The 14,160-nt window shown below is 27.7% G+C and overlaps 1 long non-coding RNA gene across 1 annotated transcript in view; it reads left to right on the top strand.

The window, feature by feature from the left end:
* The window catches only part of LOC124889359, a 5,240-nt gene extending 4,693 nt beyond the window's left edge, over nucleotides 1-547 (top strand). The window contains exon 2 of the long non-coding RNA XR_007048298.1: nucleotides 279-547. This is a non-coding gene — a long non-coding RNA (uncharacterized LOC124889359). The remainder of the gene's footprint in view (nucleotides 1-278) is intronic.
* The last annotated feature ends 13,613 nt before the right edge of the window (nucleotides 548-14,160 follow it).

Genomic DNA, 14,160 nt, shown 5'->3' with positions numbered 1-14,160 from the left:
CTTACGAAAAAAGTAAATTATTAAAAGATATTAAAACAAAATTTAAAAAATATCCACGCACTAATAAAAATAGATTCACTAGAAACCTATTAAATCCGCACACCCCCCTATAATTTAAATATTCTTCCTTTGTTATTATTTTTATATCTTCTTCAGTCATTTGATTCCTCTATTTCGCTATCTATTTCATTATCTGTTTCGTTTTCTGAAATTTCTTATATACTATCTTCACTTTCTAATTCATAATCTATATAATCTATCGAGCAATAATGGAGCAGATAAAGAACAATAATGGAGCAGATACGACAACGGAAGATATTTTGACTTACTGTACAAAATTTTCTTACGATACTATAATGTAAATCAATAATTGCTTTTCTTACTTTTCTTAAGTCTTGTCACTCCATAATGTTCTTATAAGGCTTAGCTCAGATTTCCAGTAACGTCATCAAGTGCGTGTATTCCTAAAGAATAGTGTAACAATCCGAATCTCTTAACATAATATTAACGTGTTATTATATATATTAATCATGTGGTTTGTGGTTTATGTTATATTATTATATTTTCACTCCTGTAATAATTTTTTCTATTTATTTAATTTAGTAAAGTCTTTATTTTGAATAGACCATTGTGTCGTGTGTTCTTTAATTATATAAAGCCCGTTTGGATAAGATTAAAAAATAGCTTTTTAGCTTAAGTGATTAAAAGCTTAAAATAAGTGCTTATAAATTAAGTAGATAAGTGTTTGGATAGAAGTGCTGAAACTGAAAAAAAGTTGTTGATGCGTTTGGTAGCACTTTTTTGTTGTTAAAATGACTTAAATGTCATTAAAGTTGTTAACACCATAAATAAGGTGAATTATTTATAATTTTTAATTTTAAAATAAAATGTTTGAACAAACCTTCGATTAATGATGAATTCGATTAAAACAAAGAAGATGAAGAGGAAATGGGAGGGAGGAGATGAAGTGAAGCGACAAAGAGAAAAAGAAAAAATATATATATTTAAAGGCTACAAGTTTAGGATATTGTTGGAATTGGAGGAAAATATAAGAGATAAAAAGGTAAATGTTTTGATCAAACCTGAAAAAATTTTAATCTAAAAAGCAAAAAGTTGGGGTACCCAACTTCTCATTTTTTGATTCTTTTAATTAGTTTTTAGTTTTTTTAAAGCACTTTTTAGTTTTACCAAATAACTTAAAAAGCTAAAAAAGAGATTAAAAGCTTGTTTGAACAAATTTTAATCCTATCCAAACGGGCTCATAGTAGTCGATTTTGTGTATGAAGTTATTAACCCATGCAGAGAAAATTAAAATTATCGGTTCTTATAAGTTATAAATTAACATTCACAATCAAAGACGAAGTAGGACAAACATCTCAATGATTGTAACACAAGATTAAATATAATTTGATCTTAAGTGTGAGAATGATAATAATAATCCAACTTCTTGTGTTAGTACATGACACCTCTTTATGATTGCTTATAAGTTTTTGAGTGAAAACCATGCAGGTGAATTTTGTATCCATCACATGATCAAATAAGTTAAGCGTGCAAAATAAAGGATAAAATTAATCAAGAAATCAAGTTTTCAAAAAAATTATTTAATAGATTGTTGTTGGTAATTTTAACATGAGGAGTCAAATAAGATGTGACGCTATACTTCAAAATTAATCGAGGAGTGCAACTACAAATTTTTAGTTGAATAATTTGTAATATATTGTGATATGATGATTTACTCATTTGTAAATTAATATCATAATTAAAAGTCTCATATAATAAATTTACAGTCTCTACTATGCCTGATTAATTAATCAATTTTTTTTAAAAAAAAAGTAAGAAAGGCTTAAGGTTTTAATAGGAAAAAAATCCTATTGATGATAGAAATTAAGACACCTTTTAAACCTTAGTCATAATGGGAAAAAGATGTTTATTGGCTTAATGTTGACATTAGATGGGGTGGTCTAATAGAAAAAACGTGTGAAGTAAATAGAGAAAAAGAACCCTTACAACTTCAACTTCAGTTGAATATAGGAAAAAAACTCAAATATGTTATCGAACTATCAGAAATGACTTGTTTATATTATTCGTTAAAAGTTTGACTTATTTATGTCATCATCATTATAAAACAGGTTTATCCATACCATTGCTTGTTAATGATTTTTCAAAAATAATTTTACCATAAAACGTCTTATTAGAGGTTCACGTCATTAATTAAAATAAATCAATAAGAATTGATTTAGTTTCTCTTACATTTTATTCATACTAGTTAGTGCCTTGAATCTTTGAGGAAGATCATCACCTGTCATAGCATTGAATGAGAAATCCTTGCAGCATAAACATTAATCAATCAAAATGTATGCAACAAAGAATGATTAACTAGTCATTTTGAGGTTTATAAGGCTTGGCAAAAGAATATTTTAGGCCTCACTTGTTTTTTGCAATTATTGGAGTTTCGCATAAGAATATCTCAAAATATATTCAGCTGCTTAGTTAACTTAATTGGGATAACCACATAATTGTAATTAATGACGTGGGCTTCTAGTAAGACGACACATAACAAATTTGTTTTTGAAAAACCATCATTAATAAGTAATGGCATGGGTGAACCTGTTTTGTAACGACGATGAAGATCCTAACTTTTAACGGATGACATAAATGAGTCATTTCTTATAGTTCAATGACATATTAGATTCTTTTCCCACTTACCGGGTTTGATTTTTCATCATTCTTACATGCCTTGAAATACTTTTTCTAGAATTTTTTGTTTAACTTGTCCACACAACTATTGGTTGAAGAAAATTAGTCAAGAAGCAGTTAAAAGCTGCAGACCTAAAGATCAAGGCATTGAACGAATTTTGTGAAAGCTTCCACAGGTAAGTAGCTTTCGGATTTTTATTGTAGTTTATATTATCTAGATTTTATGTAAGTTAGACTGATTCATGAGAGTTTATATAAGTTAGAATGATCCATAAGAATAACTTTCACTGTGCATGTTCTAGCATAATGTATATTATACATAATGAATTCAAATAACAATTAATATTCGAGCAAAAAAGTAAACAGTGACTAATAATAATAGGAAATCAAAGATATAGCAGAGGAAGAAGACAACTAGAAGGGGATGAGATAATAGACCATAGAAGGAAGATGAGAGAATAACAAACTAAGTTAAAGCTTCAACATAATTTCCTTGTTCTTTTACAACATCTGATTCTCTTTTAATAAATCAATTGCTCTTTTTTTACCCCAGATCCCACATAAAGGTACCCAATAACGCAAACACGTAAATGTGGTTTGAAACAAATAGCGGAATAAGTTTGATTATTAATAATTTTAGTACTTCAATAATAGAACTAGTAACTACTAGTTATCTACTAATTATCCAAGTACAAGTTATCCACGCAAGTTACCCGCACCATCCGCACCCCCCTACAATTGGTATCAGAGCTATGTTATTTAAAAAATGTACAAGTAGATATGTGTTAATCATGGTAAATGTTAGAAATGTTAATTTAGTTAATTTAATTGTTGATTATGAGACTATTATTAATTAAGTTATCTTGTTAGCTATGTTGTTATTTATTTGTTAAATATGAGAAGACCATTTAAAAATACATAAGCTTTTAGAGAAATTAAAAGAATTTTAACCAGTTACTACCCAGAATATAAAAAACTAAATAAAACAAAAGAAAACCCCCACAGATTAGCTTACTTAATTACCTTAATATATAGCAATGAAACAAAACTAATAATTCTTTTAAAATCTAGAAGAATGAGATGCATACCACCTAATTATGATAAAATCGAATTTCGGTATCCACCAAAATATTATAAATATTGTACGGGTGAATAACATAACAAAATCACAAAAATATAAAGAACTAAAATAAATAATATCTAAAAAACGAAAAGAATTAAAAATAAGAAAAGAAAGACTACAATATAACATGATTGTTGGAGTATGCCAAAAATCAATAAAAGCACAAAAGGAAGAAATATCATATTTAGAATCACAAATAGATAGTCTAGAATACATATATCAACATGATCTATACACTATCAAGTAGATAAAATGAACAAAGAAGAATTTATAATAGATGAAAAAACATATGAAAACCATGAAGGATTAAAAATAAGAATAGTATTTTCTAATTTAGGAAGAAGATATATCTAAATAGGTGAACATTTATATTTAAATGTTATAAAAAAAAGAATTAAAATTAGAAGATAAATTAACAGCTATGGTAAGAATAGCAAGAGAAAATGAAGAAATAGACAGGAAAAAGGAAATAGATAAAATAAAATAACAGACTACAGAAGAAATACGAAAAATAGAAGAAACTAAAAATAATAGGATTGCTAAATTAGAAAAAGAACTGCAAATGCTAAAAGATCTGTATGAAAAAAGACAGAAAGAAAAAGAAGAAAAAGATGAAGAACAAAAATTATTAATTGAGATAAATTAATTTAAAGAAAAATTAAAAATAAAGAATTATAAAATAATGAAATAGAAATAAATACAATAGATGTTGAAGAAACAAATAATTATGATTCGGAAGATAGTGAAACATATACAGAAATCTTAACAAATATCAAAAAACTAGAAATAAATGAAAAACAAGAAGCAATTAATAAAGAAAACTTAGAAAATACAAACACGGAAATAAACACTCTTGATAAAAAGGACGATGGAAAAATAACACCTAGTACATCAAAAATAAGAAAACCTACATATTATTATAAAAATAAGTTTAAAAAATATAACCTACGGGATGAATATAACAAATGGACACCAAAACAAATAATTAATAAAAATTATAACTTCTTAGACTTAGACTGTATAATAGTTGTAGATAAAACGATACAATTATGAATAAGATATATAACAAAACAATTATTAGACAATGGTATAAATGCAATATATACACCAGAATATATAGAAAGAACACTAATAGGAACAACAAAATTATGGTTTTTAAATTTAACTGAAAATAGTAAAAAGGTATTAAGGAATGATAAAGAAACAGAAGGAACAACAGTAACTAAACTAACACCTATAGATATATTGAAAAAATATGAAATGGCTATAAGAGATGAATTTAACAGTATGGCAACAGAAGAAAAAAAACAAAATAAAGAAAAAGATACAAATAGAAATTTAATGTTAAAACTAACAATATGTAATATGTGCTATATAGATGAATATATGTGTGCATTTAAAGAATACTACTATAAGGGAGCATATAATACAGAAGAAAGTAAAGAAGTGAGAAGATTATATTTTAGTAAATTACTTGAACCATATAGTTCAAAAATAATACAGAGTTGGAATGAAGCAAACATAGTAGATACTCTAGGAGCAAGAATAAAATTTCTACAATAATGGTATAAGAATATATGTAAAAAATACAGAGAAGAAATGAAAATGGAAAAAACATTAATAAGAAATTTAGCATGTTGCAAAGATAAAATAACACCCAAATTTGGATGTGAAAAAAATATTATAAGAAAAGAAAAAGACATAAGAAATATAAGAAATACAAAAAATCAAAATATAAGTATAAGAAAACAAGAAAAAGATATTATGTAAAAAAATTATAAATAGAAAAGACTATATAGGAGAAAGAAATCTATAAAAGAATGTACTTGTTACAATTGTAGCAAACTAGAATATTTAGTTAGAGATTGTAAAATGCCTAAAGACCCAAAAAGAAAACAAATATCAGAAATAAAGATAGAAAATGCAGAATATATGCAAATAGATTACATAGATTATGAATTAAAAAGTGAAGATAGTATATATGAAATTTCAGAAAATGAAACAGATAATAAAATAGATAGCGAATTAGATGAATCAAATGACTGAAGAAGATATAAAAATAATAACAAAGGAAGAATATTTAAATGAAGAAGGAATGGATTAGAAAATAATATTTGATAATAATATATTTGACGAAATAAAGGAAAAGAATTAGATTTAAGTGTAGAATAAATATTTAAAATACCAACAATAAAAAACATATTTAGTAGACGAAAAGAAGAATACTACGTAGTAAGCCAAAAAGAGCATGTAATAGACTGTAGATATGCAAAAGGTAGAGCTAGTATACCACTAATAAAAGGATGTTTTAGAGAAGGAATAAATACACCAATAGAATTATATTTAGCAGATGATAGAATTATAAAACCAATTGAAAAAAGTATAATAACTGCTATAAGAGGAAATTTAATATACCAAAAATTTAAATTTATAATAAGTGCGAATCAGTAGCAATAATAGATAAAAACATAGATAAATCATTAGTATTATATTGGAAAATATCAGGAACAGAACTAACCCCAGGAAGTAAAATATTTACAGCATGATGTAAAAATCTATATGCATTAACAACAAAACATAAAATAACGGAAAAAATAAAATTAATAAAATACAAATAGAAAGTCCTTTCGAACAATTTGTAAAAAAAAAATTGATAATAATGATTATACTTACGAAGACATAGATATAGAAGAAGATTTAGAAATAATAAGTGATAGAATAAGCACAACAAAAAGAATAGCTTATGAAAAAACAGAATCATCAAGCTCATCAAAAAGAACAAATTATGAAACAACTTCAATAGTTAATTTAACTCAATATTATATAACGGGAATAATAAATGAAAAAAAATATTTAATACTTTTAAATACAGGACAAAAAGAAAATTATATAGCAAAATATCTAGTAAAAAATGAAGAAATAAAATCTAATAGTAATATATGCTCAGATCTACCAAGAAGTTTAATAACTACTAAGGATACAGCAGAAAAGGAAATAATATTAGGAGTTAAAAAAATAAAAATAGAATTTGAAATAAAGAAAGATATACAAAAAACAGACATAATATTAGGAATAAAATGGTTAGAACAAGTAAAACTATACAATATAGAACAAACACAATTAACCATAACCTATAATAGAGAAAAATTATTAATAAAAAAAGCTTTGACATGATATGAAAATATATGTACTTATGAAAATAATAGTAGAAGGATATTATAATAGATATTATAAACCTATGATAGACATAGGAGCAAAAACCAACTTATGTAGATATAATTGTTTACCAGAAGACAAATGGGATAAGCTAAAAACACCAATAGTAGTAAAAGAATTTAATAATGAAGGAAGCTTAATTACCTATAAAGCTAGAAATGTAAAAATACAAGTATGAGATAAGATATTAACAATAGAAAAGATCTATAATTATGAACTAGCATCAAAAGATATGCTTTTAGGAATGCCGTTTTTAGATACACTATACCCACATATAACAACTAAAACACACTGGTGGTTTACAACACCATGTAAACAAAAGGTAAGAGCAAAAGGAGTTATTAATAAAATAAGAAAGAAAACTGATTGGATAAAAGAAGTGAAAAAATCACACAAAAATTTGAAAATATAAAAAATACTGAAGACACAATAGAACTAGTTATATTTTCAATAAATAAAGAAGAAATAACTATATTTTCAATAGATAAGGTAGAAATAATAAAGAAAAAATTAAGACAACTATATAGTGAAGATCCATTAAAAGGATGGAAAAAACATAAAACTACTATAAAAATTGAGCTAATAGATAAAAATAGTATAATAACTCAAAAACCATTAACATATAACCTTGATTATTTAAAAGAATTTAAAATGTATATAGATGAATTATTAGAAAAATAATATATACAAAAAAGCAATAGCAAACATAATAGTCCAACATTTATAGTAAATAAACACAGTGAACAAAAAAGAGGAAAAAGTAGAAAGGTTCTTGATTATAGAAACCTAAATGCAAACACTATGACATATAATTATCCAATACCAAATAAGATATTAAAAATAAGACAAATACAAGGATATAATTACTTTAGCAAATTTGACTGTAAATTCGGATTTTACCACCTAAAGTTAGAAGAAGATTCTAAAAAATTAACTGCGTTTACGATACCACAAGGATTTTATGAATGGAATGTGTTACCATTTGGATATAAAAATGCACCAGGTAGATACCAACACTTTATGGATAGTTATTTTAAACAACTACCTAATTGTATAGTATACATAGATGATATACTATTATATACAAAAACTAAAGAGGAACATTTAAAATTACTAGAACAATTTGCAGGTATAATAGAAAATTCAGGAATAAGTTTAAGTGAAAAGAAAGCTGAAATTATGAAAATTCAGATAGAGTTTTTAGGAATACAGATAGATAAAAGTGGAGTAAAAATGCAACAACATATAGTACAAAAAATAATAAATTCAAAAGAAGAATTAGATACAAAAAAGAAATTACAATTTTTTTTAGGATTAGTAAACCAAGTAAGAGAATATATACCAAAATTAGCAGAAAACCTAAAATCATTACAAAATTTTTTAAAAAGGATGTAGAATATAATTATAACGAAGAAGATAAAAAAACAAGTACAGAAAATAAAAATACTTTGTAAAGAGTTACCAAAATTATAATTTTCAGACGAAAATAAAATATTTACATATATAGTAGAAGCAAATGAAAGTGAATATAATTATGGAGGAGTACTTAAATATAGATATAAAGAAGAAAAATTAGGACATCATTGTAGATACTACTCAGGAACGTTTAATGAAACAGAAATAAAATAGAAAATAAATAGAAAAGAGTTATGTTCATTATATAAATGTTTATTAACATTTGGGCCATATATTGTATATAACAAGTTTATTGTACGAACAGATAATACACAAGTACGATGGTGGTTAACAAAAAAAATACAAAATTCAGTTACAATAAAGAAAATTTGGAGACTAATATTAAATATATTAAATTTTACATTTATAATTGAAGTAATCAAACCTAACAAGAATGTTATTGCAGATTACATGTTAAGACAAAGCTACACAGGCTGATATAATAGAAGATGATGCTTTAGAAAAGATACTCAAAACCCTAACTACACTTTCACTGAAAGTGGACAGTATGGGTAATGAAATAGAAAAGCGAAAGACTAATGAAGTTAAACTGAAGTCTGAAGTTATGACTCAGATAACTCAGCAGTGCGCAGAGCTATGTTAATCGGAAGACATCAAAATTCCAAAGCTAAAAGGAGACGTTGGGACACTCCATAAAACTCATAATGTTTATCAATCTACAACTGCAGGTACAAGCAAAGAAGTTAGTGGACAAAGATATCAAAACATGAACATGAACAGGATATTTGAAAAGCCATTTATACCAAAAACACAAAAAAACCCCTTATTCATACCCCCACAAACTACCATATATCGAGAAAGTTTAAACCAAGATAAAAAAGCCTATAACCATAAAACTCGAGCATACGTAAAAAATATCCACAAAATACAGACTTATCTAAACTTTAACCCCAGATCTACAAACATTCAAGAACCAAATACAGATTATATAACCTAAAAGTTAAAAGGATACAATAAGTTAATTGCATTACCATAAACTAGCCCAAATCTAGTTAAAACATGTTTCAGTTATGGACTACTTAATACTGTATATACCTAATACGGAAGTGAATTAGCAGCTATACCAGAGATATATAAAGCAATTACACTTACAAAAAGATAACTAAAGGCAATCTATTTTTTGTAAAGTTCTATACAGCATCAGTAGAGATATTATATGATGAGATTAAATAAGTTATACAAGTCGTGAAAATAGGAATGACAAAAGATATGATCATACCAGAAGATATTGAACCACAGACAGAAATACCAAGAATAGATATACCAGATTTTTATGCAAATAAAAGGATTATTGGAATAGCCACAATTATCCAAGAGTTAGCAAATAATTTTCTAAATCGAAATTCGATTTGGAGTTATTATTCAAGAGACCAGTTAATGATATATTCAAATTCAAGAGAGTTACGACAAATAGATATGCAGGAAGTCCAAAGATAGATCATGACACTACTTAATCCAGAAAGGCAACCTACTACTAGAGCAATTAAGGAAAAATTTATTTCAGAAGAGTTATTGACCAGATACTGTAAGATAATAGCACATAAATACCCAGACCATTTATGCTCAAAATGTCATGGAGAAGATAACGTTATACCATAGGTTCAGTTACAATGAAGAAGAAGGTAAGAGTTAAACAAAACAAATACAGATGGACCAATGACAAGAAAGAAAGAGACAGCAAACGAAGAAAAATCAGCCAAGATAAAGATGAAGAAAAGAAAGCAAAATAAGATATTAAAGTTGAAAGTGACATGTGAATAGTTTTCTTGGCTTATGAAAGAAAGTAACATGTAAATAGTTTTCTTGACTTAGATACTTAAATTATTTAGTTTTTTGACTTTTTGGCAAAGGCCATTAATTAAGTTTTATCTTTTTAGGACTTTTTGTAAAGATTAGTCTTTTCTACTTTTAAAAAGTAGGACAAGTGTAAAGACTTTTTGTAAAGTAGGAATAGTATATAGTTTACGTGTAAAGTAGGAATAGTAAATAGTTTACACGTTTTTCATCTTTTGTAGATTATAAATAGGCAAGTCATTTGCCAAGATAAGGCAAGACTTTCATGTGTTGAAAGCAAGCCTTCTCTCTTGTACACAAAATATTTTTAAATATTTAATAAAAACAGATATATTTCTAAGAAAAAGCTATGGATGAGCAAAGTACCGATTTATAAAATCTACCAGAACAGGTATTTTCATTTATAATTATGAATAGCTAAATTCATAAATTTCTGACAATCACGATATAATAAAATAAACTCATGTTAGCTACTTTATAGTAGAATTATTCAAAGAATAGCATATTAAGAAGTTTATTAGCCAAGTGGAAAAGGAGAAAAATTTCCAAGAACTATGCCATCCTAAAGGTGAAACCAGTGAGACAAAGAAGCCGTGATAGGGGAGTAACCAGAGTAGAGGTGCTGTTTAGGGAAAAAGTACCCAGATTACCATGCTAATAGTGACCGAAGAACATGTTATTTAAGAATAATCTAGTATATAGTGATCTAAGATGATCATATTATGTTATGTATATGGTTGAAAGGAATATTTTGAAAATAGCATCATATGAAATAAAACGACTACGTACTTATCTGATGGAATGATAGATAAATTCAAGATACTTGTTTTGTATGTACTTAAGGATATAGAAATAGTAGATATAAGAAAAATTATATACGAAAAGGTTTTTCATTTTAATGAAGAGTTATTAAGTTCTATAGAAAACTTACACTTATATAATAGTAGTTGCTGCTATTATTCAGATGGATATTATACAGTTTAAAAATGTTAGAATATATAAGAAGAGTTAGAGAAAAATAAAGTTGGCTATACGAAGAAATTAATTATAGAAACCAACTTAGAAGAGGAAGAAGACAATTAAAAGAAAGATTAATTTGGATAGATAAAACTTTGGAACAACTAGAATTAAAAGATAGTTTAGATTATGATTTAGACATAGAATTATTCATAGAAGAAAAAGATAGGATAATTAACGAAATAAATAACCTAGAATTTAATATCAGATATAGTACAATTAACATAAATTATTACGAAGAAATTTGCAGTATTACAACTACTATAGGATAAAATGATAAACTACGAATACTTAGAATATTGGAGACAAGATATGAAGCAAATAAGATTAATAGAAACACTTATGAAAAAGAATCTACTTGACTACATAAAAACTAAAAATATGGAACATATAGTATACCTTAAAAATAATATAGAAGAATTTATAAGGTTAAAACAAATAACTAAGGAATGCTATGATATAACATTTCATTTAACATGATAAAACTAGTAAGTACTAGTTATCTACTAATTATCTAAGTACAAGTTATCCACGAAAGTTACCCGCACTATCCGCACCCCTACAATGTAGAGCCAATAACAATCTCCAATAATTATATACTTGAAAATTGTTTCCATATGCAATTCGTAATCCATGCACTAAACTCATCAATTCAGCCATTTTATTTGTTTGAGCATTTTAGGCTTCCATTTGTATAGCCTAAGACTCAATTTCATTTGCTTTCCCAATAAATGCCTCCTAGCCCATCATACAAAAGGATCATGATTGCTACGGTCTGATGAGTTTGAAGGTAAGCCATTTTGATAGAAACGATAGATACATATATATGGGAATAAGGCATATATATAGAGAGAGAGAGCCAATAACAATCTCCAATAATTATATACTTGAAAATTGCTGCCATATGCAATTCGTAATCCATGCACTAAACTCATCAATTCAGCCATTTTATTTGTTTGAGCATTTTAGGATTCCATTCGTATAGCCTAAGACTCAATTTCATTTGCTTTCCCAATAAATGCCTCCTAGCCCATCATACTGTGGGCGATGCAATTTTATTAAATTTAAATCCATACAAAATTCAGATTATATTAAATTCAAAATATATTAGTCCCAAATAAATATTGTGGATTAATATAATTGAATTAATCATTTAAGTTCAAATGTGTATGAATTTAAATAAGGCCCAATATTTATTGGGTTAGTCCATTAATTTGAGCTACAAATGATGAACCCACTTTACTAAGCCCAAGATATTGTCATATTCTAGAGGCCTAAATAAGCGCCACGTGCCAAATGATGTGGCATGCCAAGTCAAGTGAAGGAGCCAATAGGACCGTGCCACATGTCAAAATGATACAGCAGGCCTATGAAATAAAAGCCCATAAAAAGGTGCCACATCACTCAAATCTGATTGTTCAAAGGAAGTCCATATTGATTATGACTCTTTCTTTTCCATAAGTATAAATAGGGGTCTCATAATTCAGAAAAGAGCCCCCCCAGAATTCTAACAAGTAGCAAGAGAAAGCTCGTGGATCAAACGCCATAATTTCTCTAAAAAGCTCAGGCATTCAAATCAAGTTCATCAAGATTCAAGATCTAAACCGCAATATTCAAGAACAAGCTCAAAAGCCCTTGAATTCAAGCACAAGTCAAGATCAAGTCCCTCAAGTTCAACAAATCAAGTTCAAATTCAAGATTAAGCTTCAAGACCTTGAATTTATATTTGAAAAGGTGAATCAGAGGATTCATGGAGATTGTAACACTCGCATCGAAAACAATAAAATTGATTGTTGCAATATTTTCTTGTCTCGAATTATTTATTTTTTGGCCTCAAAAATTTTACTGTCCAACAAATTCTGGCACGCCCAGTGGGACAATCTCTACCTCTCATCTAAAAATTTTCATACTTTAAAGTTTAAGAACAACGAAATGACTTCCAAGAAGGTCAATTCTCAATCAACTGCTTCCAAGGCTACAAATTCAAATTTCTCTGCTGAAGTAGAAATCATCCTTGGTGTTACTTTTGGAAGCCTGGGAGCTGTCACAAGAAGCAAGGCAGGCTTGCTAGGACAACAAACACATACAGTGTTATCCGCTCCAGCTCCAATTTTTGAATCTTCAACCCCAAAAAGAATGAAGTCCAATAAAGGTGCTTTGGAAGAAGGAAACAGTGTGGCAGAATCGCTTAAGAAGACTCTACCTCTAATTGAGCATTGCGGTTCCAAATATTCTGGCGGAAAGAGCGATGGTTATTCAACAAATGTGTCATCTTCACTTACACCACAAAAGCTGAGAACTTCAAGGATCAACTTATGTGATAATCCATGTTACTCTTTAATGTCTCCGGTAATCATGCAAGCAATGGTAAATGATGCCTCATCTATGGAGCAACAACTTGCGAATCTGACAAAGGCAATTGAAGGCCTAAGTGGAAGGCTTAATAGACGGAGAATCTAGCCATACACTGGGAAAAGCTCCAGAGGTTCATGAGATATAAAATCCTGTGAAACAAACACCATCGACTAAAGAGGTGCAAGTTTTTGCTGAGGGAATGATCCCGATTGGGCAATTGAGAGAATTTATTGAAGGGGACCTCAAAGACAAGTGTGATATTGTCACCAAGTCTTCCCTTGCATATGCCAAGGATTACACTACAAGAATAGATAGCCTCAAAATGCCTGTTGGCTATCAACCCCCCAAATTTCAACAATTTGAGGGCAAAGGTAACCCAAAACAATATGTTGCACACTTTGTCGAGACATGTAATAATGCTGGAACTTACGGTGACTATCTTGTCAAATAATTTGTTTGTTCCCTAAAGGGAAATACCTTTG

This window comes from Capsicum annuum, chromosome 12 (genome assembly GCF_002878395.1).
Source record: "Capsicum annuum cultivar UCD-10X-F1 chromosome 12, UCD10Xv1.1, whole genome shotgun sequence".
Classification (NCBI taxonomy): domain Eukaryota; kingdom Viridiplantae; phylum Streptophyta; class Magnoliopsida; order Solanales; family Solanaceae; genus Capsicum; species Capsicum annuum.
This window is presented reverse-complemented; position numbering and strand designations above follow the sequence as displayed.